The sequence below is a fragment of the Neolamprologus brichardi genome, chromosome 18, assembly GCF_056152115.1.
Source record: "Neolamprologus brichardi isolate AB-2024 chromosome 18, ASM5615211v1, whole genome shotgun sequence".
In the NCBI taxonomy this organism is placed as follows: domain Eukaryota; kingdom Metazoa; phylum Chordata; class Actinopteri; order Cichliformes; family Cichlidae; genus Neolamprologus; species Neolamprologus brichardi.
The window spans coordinates 8,482,973-8,497,130 of record NC_142121.1 but is presented as its reverse complement, the minus strand read 5'-3'; positions in this window follow the sequence as shown (position 1 = coordinate 8,497,130).

Genomic DNA, 14,158 nt, shown 5'->3' with positions numbered 1-14,158 from the left:
TGTCACACACTGATTCGCTCACAAAATCACCAAAACACAGCACAAATCCCACCAATGGTTCAATTCCTTATAAATCATTGAATCAGGTACTGAAGCAGTGACGTGCTGAATGAAGCTTCAGATGTCATTGATCACGTGACTCTGTTCAGACAAACCAAGCCTCAGCAGCGTTTCTGAAGCAGTGTGTTGATTTTTTTGACACATGTGCCGGAGCTTCAGCTTCAAACGGGCCGTCACCATCAGAGTTGCTGGAACCATGTCCCACTACTGGCTACTCTGTTTTATTCTGTGTTAAGTTTAGATAGAAAGACAGAGAGAGATGAGGTGTGGGTGGACATCAGATGATCAAATGTCAACAACCTGATTGGCCCAAGTGTGAAGATGTGACGTCCACTGAGGGAAGGGGGGAGAAAGGGTGAGCAGATATAAAAGTGAGGTGAAGAAGAGATTTGGGGTTCTTCCCTTTTGTCCTCTGTGAGATGAGCAGTTCAGAAGTTTGGATCTAAGAGGTTCACAGTTCAAATTCCAGCAGAGACGCTAAAAGGAGAACCACAGTCCAACCTGTGAATGTTTTTAACCCTTTGTGAAACAACAAAGGCATAAATATGATCATATAAATATTATCTACTGGGTCAGACTCATAGGATCAGGGATTAGAACTCCTTTTATCAGAGAGATGAAATCTACTTCCTGTACAGGGTTTTTTTGTGGGCCTACCGATCGACAGAAACTAGAGTCAATAAAAAAACTGGACATTGGCTCAATGTGTGTGTGGCACAGGGAAACAAAGACTGAGCGCTGTGTAGTCCCACATAAAGTCAGACACCTGGTCACCCTAGGTGGACCATGGCATGGTCTATATGGAGGATACAGACACTGCTGAAAACATGACTCTGTCTGGTTTAGATGATCAAATGTCTTTACTTTAGGAGGCTGTGGCTCAGAGTACATTCACATAATGCCTTTGAATAAATGTAAAAAGCTTGTTTTTCTCCTGCTTTGATTTCTTTGTCCAGGTAGAAATTCTGCTTTTTGCCTCTAAAATCTGAAACAGTTTGAAACAAAGTTTGGCGCTCTAATCCTCTCTGTGTTTGTCCTTTGGTCAGATGATGATATTGAATGAAATATTCCAGTATTCAGTAGCTCAGCAGCTTTGTAACATGTGGTTTTGCACACTGTTCAAACCTCAGATGTTTGTGTAAACAAGTGTGGAGGACACAAACTCACGGGGGGAGGAACGACATTTACTGTTGATGTGTCTGACATTTAGTCTCCATAAGTTCTCATAAGACTGAAGAACTCTGTGATCTCTAACATGCAGCTGTATGTTTTGAAATTATGTGTCTCATTCTCTGGACTTTACTAGACGACGAGTGAAGAACATATAACGAATATCATCTTTAAAGTGATGAATAATAACTCTGCCTCTGTGTCTTCATAAAAAGATCGTACTTCTGAAAGGTCAGAGGGCAGCATCCACTCTGGGTTTACACAGTTTTGCAGGTTTAGCTCTTCTGAAGTTCAGCACCTGCTTTTTCAACCAATCAGAAGCCAGTATTGTAGAGAGTTCATATTTCTTTTCATGCAATTGAATAATTTTGAATGTTTAGGTGAATATTTATATTTAGAGTATTTTCTCGATCAGTGTCTTCAGTCCTGACCCTGAGTGCGTACATTTAAAAATAAAGTGATATAACTTCGTTTACATTACTGTGAACTTCTTGTGCAGTTTGACAGCTGATTGTTGTCGTGTTTGTCGTCATATGAAGATCGTTTCCTAAAGAGGACTGAACAGACATTTAGCCTCTGGCTCCATCCATGAATCTGATGTTTGCTGTATAATCTGTGCTGTTAATAGTGTAATGGAACATATAATTTGTACGTATAATTTCATATGTAATTATGATGATCTTTACCCATTAAGATTTTAAATGAAACGATAAACAAAGGCCAAGAAAACTGAGTTAAACTCCTGAGTCTACTATATATTTGCACCATGAAGAAATGAATTGTTTGCACCAGTAATAAATAATCAAATATATCAAATTATCATCAATTATTTAAATAAAAGCAAGCATTGCACCAAACAAAACAACAATTCAACAGACAGTTCTATAAAACTGTGGATGATTCAAAGTGCTGCTATAACTGCACAACAAAACTGCAGTGAGAAAAGCTTTGGATGTTCAGTTTAGTCATAATGACAGTTAAACAACTAAAATACTCGGTTAAGTAGGTGAGAAAAAGTTACATTTACTGGATCAGTTTGAGACCAAAATACATTTGAATGAATTACTGACATGGAAAATTTGTGAAAAATTACTAAACAGTTCAGGCAAAATTTTACTAAAACCTTGAATTAAACTTGAAAGTTTGCATTTCAAGCACATCTTGATGTTTTCATTGAAAATCCACTGTGACTGTGTACACAGAAAAAAACTACAAAATAATGTTTGTTTGTTTGTTTTTGTAAACACTGGACCGATCTGCATTTGTTATTGCTAAATTTAAATATTTGTTACTATTTAATGATCATAATCTCATTTGAACATAGGTTTGATTTAGTGGAGTCAGTTGTTCCCATGCATCATTCTGTAAGTGTGAGAATGAACTAAGATTAGAAAATGTCAAAATATAAAGTGTGATTTATTTTTATTCATCACAGCATCCTAAACTTTGCTGAACTTTTTGAAATATAAAATGAACTCACTGAGTGTTGACTGTCACATTTCAAAGCACCAAGTAAAAATAAACTATTAAACTTTAACTGGGTCAGACTTGTTACTGCATGTTGTAACCAAACATACCACACCCTCCATCATGTGATTGGCTCTTGGTCGCTCTGTAAGAATATTTCTTTAGTGTCTGTATCAGGATGGGTCTAAACAACATGGTGTAAATGCAGTTGCTGGTGAGCCTCATTTCCTGTAGGAGGTGAGACGCAGAGAAATGGACCTTCCCTGTCGAGCGCTGGGAGAGAAACTCCTGCTCATCCCCTCACTTGGCGCTTCCCCGTTAACCCACTAGATGGCAGGTTTGCCATTAGAAGATCAGGAATAGACCCATTCATTGAAACGTTGATCCCATTACTTACAGAACAAATGACTCTGACCTGTCATATAACAAACTTATAAAAAACATGCCTCAGAAATACCCGTGAGACAGAATACTATCTTGGGTGGCTGCTGCCTCAACATATCAAGCATTATCGATTTTGTGTACTGCTTAAAAAGATTCAGCATTTATTATTTACTGTTACCCAGTGTTGGGCAAGTTGCTTTGAAAAAGCCTTTACCTTTTACCTTTTTATTAAAAAAATAACCATTTCAACGTCACGGAAAAGAGGGACCCAGGCGCGGTTCTTCTTCACAGAAACACAGTGCGTTTATTTACAGTGAAACAGACAGGCAAGTCCAACAATTCACTCAAAAGTGCAATTTTTCCAATCGTGCTCGTCCCTTGCTCCCAGTGCGTTCCGTGTTGTAACTCCCTTAGTGTGTGTGCTCCCCAACTCGCTTCTCCGCTCGCCCCTCCTGGAGGAAGAAGGAAAATCCACCGTTAGCCACACGCTCGCCGAATAACAAGCTCACACTGCTCGCACGGACTATACCAGTTCGGAGTAATAATCCCACGTCGACTGTCGCCGCGAGTCCAGGTTAAATACCTCTGTCTAGCAGGGAGGAATGATTACCAACGGCTGGTCAGGTAATCAGCTGCAGGTGGGCCAGCAACAGCGAAGAGGGACTCCCAATGACGACAGTCGCCAGGACACGCCTCTCCCACGGCGCGCACTTCCGTAAACAGCCCCGAGGACCGGGGAGGGAGAGAGGGAGAAGCAAACACACACAGAAAACATAAACACAAGCAGAGTCGTCCGGAAAGGACCGTCCGACCGTGACATTCAGACTATTTACAGAACAATCAGCTGTTCTGCATTCAGTAAGATGCCACACAAATTATTTGTGCCACTCCAAAAAAATCATTTCTGTCCATGTTAGAGAGTTATCTCTGGGATGCTGGGATGATAGCTCCCTCAGGACTTAAACTCCGGTCAGAGAGTGGGGCACAGAGAGTGATGTCCGGATATACTTTAATGGAAGTTAACAGCAGCTCAACAGTACAGCAGTAGGCATACTTAACGAATGTGGGAGGGATGGACAGACGTGTGCGTTCCTGTGCAAATGTGAGTCAAAATCCCTCCAGTTCTACGAGTCTATTTCCACTTATAGCACGGGTTGTACTTTGATGTTAATTACAGGGGGTTTATGCTAGGAGATTTATCGAGATTGGTGGAGGCATGTGACTTACCATCGTAGCACTTGTTGCGGGTTGGATCTGTGTACCGTGGTTGTGTTATTTAGCCACTAGAGGGCATTGAAGACCATGTAATTACTGACCTTTCTTAATTTGGGGGCATTAGGTCTTTTCTGTTGCCTGAGATATAAAGATATTCTTGTTTCCTGCCTGTTCAAATGGGATTGTGGGACTTTCTTATGTCAGGGCATTCAGCTGATTATTTGTGTTACAGTTCATTATATTGGCATAATGTTGGGAAACAACGATTGTTATATTTACATGTGAAAATTGTTTCTCCTTGTTTCTTGTTATTCAGAACCACACGTCTGTCCATCCCTCCCACATTCGTTAAGTATGCCTACTGCTGTACTGTTGAGCTGCTGTTAACTTCCATTAAAGTATATCCGGACATCACTCTCTGTGCCCCACTCTCTGACCGGAGTTTAAGTCCTGAGGGAGCTATCATCCCAGAGATAACTCTCTAACAAGTGGTCCTTCGAGCCAGAGAGATAGCTACACTGAGGACAACATGGAGTTTCAGCACCGGGATATCCCTGACATATCCGTGCGACAGAAAACTCAGCGAGAGAGACATCTCCCGGCTTACTTTGATGATTATGAAGTTGAATATCAACCCAAATCAGGTACATCCACTGATAAACCAACAGCAGGTGCAGAGGCAGGGATGGCTATAGATCAGCGCTCTGACAAGCAGCGCTCGACCTCTTCACGATCACATGCCTCAGGTTCTCAATGCAGCAAACCTAGATCCCAGGCTAGTGGACACTCACCTTCGGGAGGCTCTATAATCGCAGGGCTAACTGATTTGCAGACAGCGATGTTGGAAGAGAAGATGAAGGGCATGGAGCTAGCAGAATTGCAGCGGCAGATGATGGAAGAGAGTCTAGCTGAGGAACAGTGTTTAATCTTGGATGCTCAGGCCCGGGAAGCCCTCAGTAAGAAGGAGGAACTATACATGCAGCAAGAAAGGCAAAGACGTCAATTAGACGAAGAGGCACGTACTGCTCACCACACCAGAGAATCTATTACCAGACGTTTATCAATGCAGCGTCGACTCAAAGAGAAGGAGATGGAACTAAAGAAAGCTTCCCTCATTGCTGCTTTTCTTCGTGATCAAGAAGATGGGCTGCCACCACCTAGACCTTTAAATAACTGTGAGTATGACTCGGGCCTTCAGGCTTGCAGCAGTGGAGTAAACTCCCAAGTGAATCTGTCGGAGCAGCCAGCACATAATGGACAGCGACGTAATATGACCAGCTATGTGAATGCTTTCCCACCATCAATCTTGCCAGTGGATGCATCAGTACCAGATACGCAGCCCTTACATCCCACCAGCTCCTCGGCTGACCTGGAGCCAGTATCTGAACCTCTCCATGGGTGTCCAACGCAACATATCGGTCCTGCTATGGATACTCCCTCAGCTGGTCATCAGTATGGTCAGCAGCTAGGTGGAAATCAATCCCCTATTACCTACTCGACTCAGACTCTCCGACCTGCAGCAGAGGGCAGCTTTAATGTCCCTAACCGACAATCACAGCCTCCTGGAAAGGTGAAACATCAGGGATGGCTTCCTCCAGTGCCATACACAACACCCAGTCAGTTTCTACCGCTTCCTGATTTACAGTCCCGCCTGCGGGATAAAGTCGGACCAGCTGGCTGTGGGCCCACGGTACCGTCTTTACGGTCAGAGATACCGTTGCCACCTACTGACAGCAATGGCAACAACAACAACAACAATTGCCAGCTCGTATGGGATCCCCAAGCCAGCACTACCTTCTTTCGCCAGTGGTAAGGAAAGTGATTTTGCACTTCTTAAGATGGCTCTGGACAGTCTGCTTGGCAGCCATACTCATCTCACAGAGCAGTTCAAATATCAAATCCTTCTGGAGCAGTTAAAACTACCAAGTGCTTACAAACTAGCACAAGCATATATGCATGATCCCCTGCCATATACTACAGCACTCCAGGCTCTCCAAGACAAATATGGTCAACCTCGTCAGCTCGTACAAAGTGAGCTTGGATCTATCCTGAACTCTCCCCAAATCCGGGTGGGGGACCCAGAAGCCTTCGACAATTTTGCTCTGGATGTGCAGGCTTTAGTAGGTATGCTTCGATCGCTGGAAGGTGAAAACGGCGACGAACTGCGATGTGGCTCTCATGTCGATAAGTTACTGAGTAAGCTCCCAGCAAGCTACAGAGATGGGTTTGTTGAGTACAGCCTTAGTCGTGGGATACTGAGAACTGGAACTGACAAGACATATACCCTGCCAGATTTTTCGGCCTGGCTCCAAGTGAAGTCGCAGGCCAAGCGCATATCTAGTAGGGCAGCCGACATGTTTCAGGACCAGACCAAACAAGGTCAGAAAGGCAGGAAAAGCCAAAGATATCCTTCCACTGTGTATTACAACACAGACAACAGGAAGGGGGATGGAGCTCATCTGGAACCAGGTCATCGGATACCTCCCATCAAAGGGAAGATTAAGCCAAAACCTTACTGTCCATGCTGTGACACTCGTGAGCACTACCTTAATCTTTGCCCCAAATTTAAGACACTGTCCACCACCCAAATTGCAGAGTGGATCAAAGATAAAGGTTGTTGGCGTTGTGGACGGAATCACGCACCTGATGTGTGCACCCTGAAGGCACCCTGTAAAGCGTGCAAACAGCAACATCTTACAGTGCTGCATGAGGTTTGCCAACAGGAGCCCAGGAAAGTCCTGATGGTTGGCACTGCCCCAGATACGTCCACCTTCTACATTGATCACCCAAACCGTCCTCATAAGGTCCTGCTAAAGGTTGTGAAGGTGTATCTGTACAATGCTGAGTATTCATTAGAGACCTTTGCTGTACTAGATGACGGTTCTGAACGATCCATCATCCTACCACCAGCCGTGCAGCACCTCAATCTAGGGAAGGAAGCCGAGACACTTCCATTAAGGACTGTTCGTCAGGATGTGATTCACCTGCAAGGGGCCTCGGTCTCCTTTGAGATTTCCCCTGCCCATGATCCTAAAGTGAGATACCAAATCCATCATGCCTTCACTGCTGACAAACTGGGCCTCTCTGAGCACAGTTATCCAGTTAAGGCACTCATGCAAAAATATGCACACCTGCATGGACTCCCACTTTCCCCTGTCGACAGGGTGCAGCCTTTAGTCCTTATTGGCTCAGACTTCCCTCATCTGCTTGTCCCAACGAAACCTGTACGGTCTGGCCCTCCTGGGGGTCCATTAGCAGTCTGTACCCGCCTTGGATGGGCTCTGCAGGGTCCAGCTAACTTAGCCCAGTTCGCTGGGGAAGAGCAACAGTGTCTCTTTACTGGGTCTCCAAGCGATGATCTCCTTCAACATGTAGAACGATTGTGGAAGGCGGATGTACTCCCATACACAAATGTGAAGACCGCAACACGTTCTAAGGAAGATCAGAAAGCACTTGAAGCTCTTGAGCGGCGCACAACCAGAGTGCAGGTGGAGGGAGTGACAAGATATGCAACGCCCCTCCTCCGTCGCAAAGACAGTCCTCGCCTCTGGGCACCCAGGCTGGCCTTGCTACCACAGTTACGGAGTACTGAACGTCGGATAGCGAGAGACCCAGGGCAGACTGAAACCTAAACTACTGATCAGACAATATGATGAGCAGCTGTTGCACCCTGGGCCAGAACAAGTGTTCAGGGAGATGAGGAGAAAATATTGGATTCTCCGAGGAAGGGAGGCAATCAAGCGGCACCAGCACAGCTGTGGTGAGTGTCGAAGGTGGCGAGCCAGTCCTGATATTCCTTGGATGGCAGATCTACCCCCCGCGAGGCTACGCCTATACAAACCACCCTTTTGGTCCACTGGAGTCGACTGCTTCGGCCCTTACAACATCAAAGTAGGACGGCGCACTGAAAAGCGTTGGGGTATCATATTCTTTTTTTTTTTTTTTTTTTTTTCTTTTTTTCCTTTCCTTTCTTTTTCTTTTTTTTTTTTTTTTTTTTTTTCCTTGCCTGTCCCGTTTGGCTCTTTTGCCATCAGAATTATTGTCTAAAGGCGAAGAAAGATGCCCAACGGATTTTCTTTACCAAATTGACCATCCCAGCTTTGCCGTAATGGTCCATTTGATTCACCTTTTATTCTTTATTTTATTTTCACTTGCTGAATACGGGACAGACTTGACTGGGGGAAAGAAAAGGGAGAAAGAAAGAGGGAAAGAAAAACAGTTGAGAAGAGGGACGGGGGAGAAGGGCAAAAAACAGAATAAGCAAAAAAAAAAAAAATACATGTATCGATCACCTGGATCACCTGTTGAGAAAGAAAAAAGAAAACAAGCAGAAGAAAACGAGAGTAATACAATAAACAACATCACAATGATATATGGGAATATGACAGTAAATACTAAATATTAAACATTATTGTGCAGCATGTAAGATCGACAGCACAGTGTGCATTGAGGTAGGAGCCAAAAAGGGTGTAGTTTGTGTGTGTGATCACCCGTGTGTACACCTGTGAGCATGGACGCGCTTGTTTTCTTAAAAGGTTCCCTCATGTAATGATCTGCTAGAGGGTGTGGGGGGCCACTGCCCCGTCCTCCAGGGCATGAAGCAGGTATGGAGGAGATCAAAACCCCAGACATCCAGAGGCCCCCAGAACACAAGAGACCAAGGAAGACCAACAGAGGGGCAGCCGTGCCACTGTCCCAGAAAGAGCTGAGGAGAGTCCCAGATGAGGGGTCACCCAGCAGCCACGGAGCAGAAGCCAGGGGGGGTTGCAGCGACGTGCCCGTGAGCTCCGCCGGCAGCCAGCTGTGCCTGAGTGACCGAGCCCCAGGCCGAGAGGCCGGGGGCACCCCACCTCCGAAGTGGCCCAAGCGAGCCCCAGGCTCCAGGCCCCGATAAGCAGCCGCCAAGGAGTGAGCCGGTGTGCACCCGGACGCCCACCCCCGGACACAAAGAACCACCAACGCACCGATGTCTGAGGGAGTCCGCCCCCGGCAGGGGAAGTGGTGGGGGGAGATAGGCCTCCAAACCTTGGAGGGCCTGAGCTGTCCTCAGAGAGGTGGCGTCTGATACCCAACCTGACATATGGACACAGACATACAGGCACACACAGATACAAACATCCATTCCCACCCTCATGCTCTCATATGCACTTACTCCACACTTAACCAACGTGGAGACAGACATAAAGAGACGCTGTACACACAATCACACTCCCCAAGCGTACTCTACAAACCGGGTCTAGGTACCCTTGCCCCTGGGGGGGGGGAACTGCACCCAGACCCAGGTTGTGTTACCCTTTTTCCCTGCGGTGGGGAGAAGCAGACCACCCCGACTCCGCAGCAGCAGGGAGGCCCCACATTCCGGACCCCAGTCGGACGGCCAACTCCTCCTCCTAGCCCCCCTGCTCCAGCAGACCGCAGAGAACGAGGGTGAGAGAAGACTCCTAACCTCCCTCCACCCGCTCATTGTAGTGTTGATGTATGTGTGTTCTAAGGTGCATTTAAAACCCAGGAGGGCATGGAGCTACCTGCCAGAGAGCAGCAGGTAAGCGCATAGTCCCTCCTGCTAGCCCTCAATGTCTACGTGTATTTAAAATTGAGAGGTGGGCAACGACGCCAGGGGTGAGGTGTACACCCTGATGGTAATTGAGATTCCGTGTAGCGTGCCCACCCCCAAGATCCTATATGTATGTGTAATGAGAGTGTGAGTAATGTGAATGTCTAAGTTGCGGGATAAAATTGAGGCAGAGGCAGCCAGAAGGGGACAGAGAGGGGGGTTACCCCCTCTGCACCCTGGTGACACACCCCCACTCCAAGGCCCTGCATGTGTGGGTGGTTGTGGTGGAGCGGGAAGAGGGAGGCAGCTGGAGATGGGGAGGGAAGGAAGGGAGGGGCAAATTACCCCTCCCTGGGGCCAGCTCCCCCGCTGACCCCAGTAGGCACCCCCATACTCCGCGACCCGCCAGGGAAGGGGGGCCCAGGCCCATCCGAACCGGGGCCCAGCGCAGCGGCGCCGCCCGGCCCCACAGAGCCCGGGGCAGTCCACCCAACCCCACCACAGAGAAAACTGCACCCACCCCATCATCCACTCATCTTCCAGACTACATAAGACAATAGACGCCCAGGCTGAGATCTTCCTCCACCTCTCCTGTATCTCCCCCTCTTGCAGAGAGAGTTCCTGAGAGAGGAAAGCTCCTGCAAGATGTGACAACCCCCCCCCCCCCCCCCCACCAGTTGAAGAGCCCCCCAGGTGGCTCGGCGCACCGGCGGCACCCCGCGCCAGTGGCGGGCCCCCATATACCCACCGGCCCACAACCCCGGCAACACACCAACCAGGACCCAGGCCCCCGAGGCCCGGCCAGGGCCCCAGGCCAGAGCCGGAGCGCCCCCAGAACCTCACGCCCGTCCCGGACCCACCCAGGGGCAGCCAGGCTACCAGGTCAGTAACCCCCGTCCGTCAGCACAGACCCTCCCCTAGCCCCGCTGCACGTAGCTACGAGGAAACCGTCACCCAAGAGCCAACAGAGCCCCTAATTGGCCATGACCGCTACCCCGGGTTGAGCCCCCCAAGGAAGATGCTCCCGAGGAACCCCCCGACGCCCTAAGCCTGACCCTACCCCCGCACCAATCACAACAGTGAAGGCGAGACCAAAATATGACCCCCCACCCCCACTAGGTGATGGAGCTGATCAGAGGAGCCCAGAACGATTGATCTGATGTGGTGGCAGAGGCTGTATCAAGACTAATGTAATCTAATAGATAATTTCTATATTGGTTAGAATTAAGATTGTTTTTATTTTTCCAGTTCATGAGGACTGTTTTCTTGGCGATGCATAGGGCAGTGAAAACCATATCATATTCAAATGCATGACTACGAGCTGTGTGCATCTTGACCTGTTGGACAGCATAGATACCGATGCCTTTCTCATGGCTCTGCGTCGGTTTATTGCACGCCGGGGAAAGCCATATGAGATCCTATCTGACTGTGGTACCAACTTCAGGGGAGGAGAGACTGAACTGCGGTCTAGTTTCTCAGCTCTTGAAGCCCCCATTAAAGAGCAGCTGGCGGAGCAGAGGATTGAGTTCCGGTTTAATCCACCAGGTTCCCCCCATTTTGGAGGTACTTGGGAACGGGAGATAAGATCTGTGAAGACAGCTCTTCAAGTGGTGTTCGGAGGTAATACGGTTACAGAGGCAGTTTTGCAAACTGTGCTGATCGAGGTGGAAGGGATCATTAATGCAAAGCCTCTCGGGTATGTCTCTTCGGATGTAGCGGATCCGGATCCAGTCACACCCAACTTATTGCTAATGGGGCGACGAGATGCGTCACTCCCCCAGGTGATTTATGCTTCGAGTGAGATGCTGGGAAGACGGCGATGGCGCCATAGTCAGATTCTGGCGGACCATTTTTGGTCCAACTTCCTGCGTCACCATCTGCCGGATCTTCAGAGGAGACAAAGATGGCAGGGGGAAACTGACAACTTAACCACAGGACAAGTGGTTATGGTGGTTGACTCACAACTGCCGCGAGCGCAGTGGCCTATTGGAAAGGTGGTTTAGGCCTGTCCAGGGCCAGATGGTCGAGTGAGAGCTGCTGAGGTGACAATCAAGGGACAGACATATCTTCGACCAGTTGCCAGATTGGTCAGACTCTCAGCCTGGGAGGATGATGAGGACTGGAAACCCAATGATGCTTAGACTTTCGGTTGAAGAGCAAATTTACTACTTAAATTTGGGGGCGGCTGTGTCCGAAAGTCTCCTTATATTTCAATCGCATCGCTATGAGTGCAATGTTAATTTCTGCCGATAAGTTCCACTTTGTTCTTACTGTTTGCTGCGGTGATGACGTCACATGCTTTTACGACGGTCCTGCCGTATCACGAGTCGGAGGAGCACTAGGCATGTTTTTCTCCATGAGTGCGGGGGAATAGCGATCTCCAGCCGTGTGCGTTCCTGTGCAAATGTGAGTCAAAATCCCTCCAGTTCTACGAGTCTATTTCCACTTATAGCACGGGTTGTACTTTGATGTTAATTACAGGGGGTTTATGCTAGGAGATTTATCGAGATTGGTAGAGGCATGTGACTTACCACCGTAGCATTTGTTGCGGGTTGGATCTGTGTACCGCGGTTGTGTTATTTAGCCACTAGAGGGCACTGAAGACCATGTAATTACTGACCTTTCTTAATTTGGGGGCATTAGGTCTTTTCTGTTGCCTGAGATATAAAGATATTCTTGTTTCCTGCCTGTTCAAATGGGATTGTGGGACTTTCTTATGTCAGGGCATTCAGCTGATTATTTGTGTTACAGTTCATTATATTGGCATAATGTTGGGAAATAACGATTGTTATATTTACATGTGAAAATTGTTTCTCCTTGTTTCTTGTTATTCAGAACCACACGTCTGTCCATCCCTCCCACATTCGTTAAGTATGCCTACTGCTGTACTGTTGAGCTGCTGTTAACTTCCATTAAAGTATATCCGGACATCACTCTCTGTGCCCCACTCTCTGACCGGAGTTTAAGTCCTGAGGGAGCTATCATCCCAGCATCCCAGAGATAACTCTCTAACAGTCCACTATAAAGGAGAACATCACAAAATAACTAATAAAGATCAAACAAACTATGACAATCAAGTGGACCAGTATAGCAAAAGGCCCACTTGGGAAAGTAAATTTGTTGGGCATTTTTCTTGGCCTTCAGACAATAATTCTGATTGCTACAGTGCCAGACAGGACAAAAAAACAGTATTGATCATTTTGTGTTAACGTGAACCCAGATGCAGACACAATGCGAAGCACTCTCTTGAATTTCACAAACTTTATTTGCAAACAGGAAATACTTGGTCTGTGGCAAACAGGTAATCAACAATGAGACAGACTTGGGGAACGAGGAAGTTGCAGGGCGAAGGCACTGTGACACTGTAACCCTCTACAAAATGCCATATTTAGATAAGTTAGTGAAACAAACTGATCAGCCGTCTTATCCTGTGTTGTGATACAAAATACATCCTCTGTAATCCACAAGGGTGTAACCATTGTTATCCTTGAATCTGTGCATTGTCAGCCAACATTGTTTGTTTTTTCTTTTTGACCAGATGCAACTGGTTTCCTGTGCCAACAACGTGTGGTGCTGTGGTAAAGAATAGAGAAGGCACACAGATTGAGCTGCTGTTATCTTCACAGGAAGGTTTGTTCTTCACAATAGTGTCTTTGAACAGCTTCAGGAATCATTACATTCAGTGCAAAGGAATGACCTTCTGCTTCAGTCCCATTTACAATACATGGCCACAGTTTCCTTTGCTAGAGTCTATATAAATCTCTCAGCACAACTCTGACTAAACATGCTGCTTGAGTCCATTCAAAATATTACAACTACAATATCTAACATTAAACTTTATCATATATAAAAATATAGCATTCTTTATAAAGACACACAAACACACTTGTGCTCCCTGTACTTCCTTTTAAAATACATTTATAAAGCATATTAAATGAATCTGTTTTTAATCATTTTAATACTTGTTAGAGCACTAAATTATTTATGTGATGTGTTTCTAATGTACTGACAATGTAACTTCTTTTTTAATGGTTTCACTTCTTACAAAAATAATGGTTTTGGTATAAAACAAACACAGTCTCTCATGTGGTTTAACTGCCACACACACACACACACAAACACTATTCCACATTAGCCACTAAGCTAGCACTAGCCTCATTTCACCTGCAGCTTTAACTCACAATTTACACACAATTCTGATAACAACCCACTTCCTTTGCCAAGTTGTACAAATTACCAAATAAACAACATTTTTCTATTAGTAAGGGGTGCAGTGAACATTTATTTTAATACATATTTACTAACCTG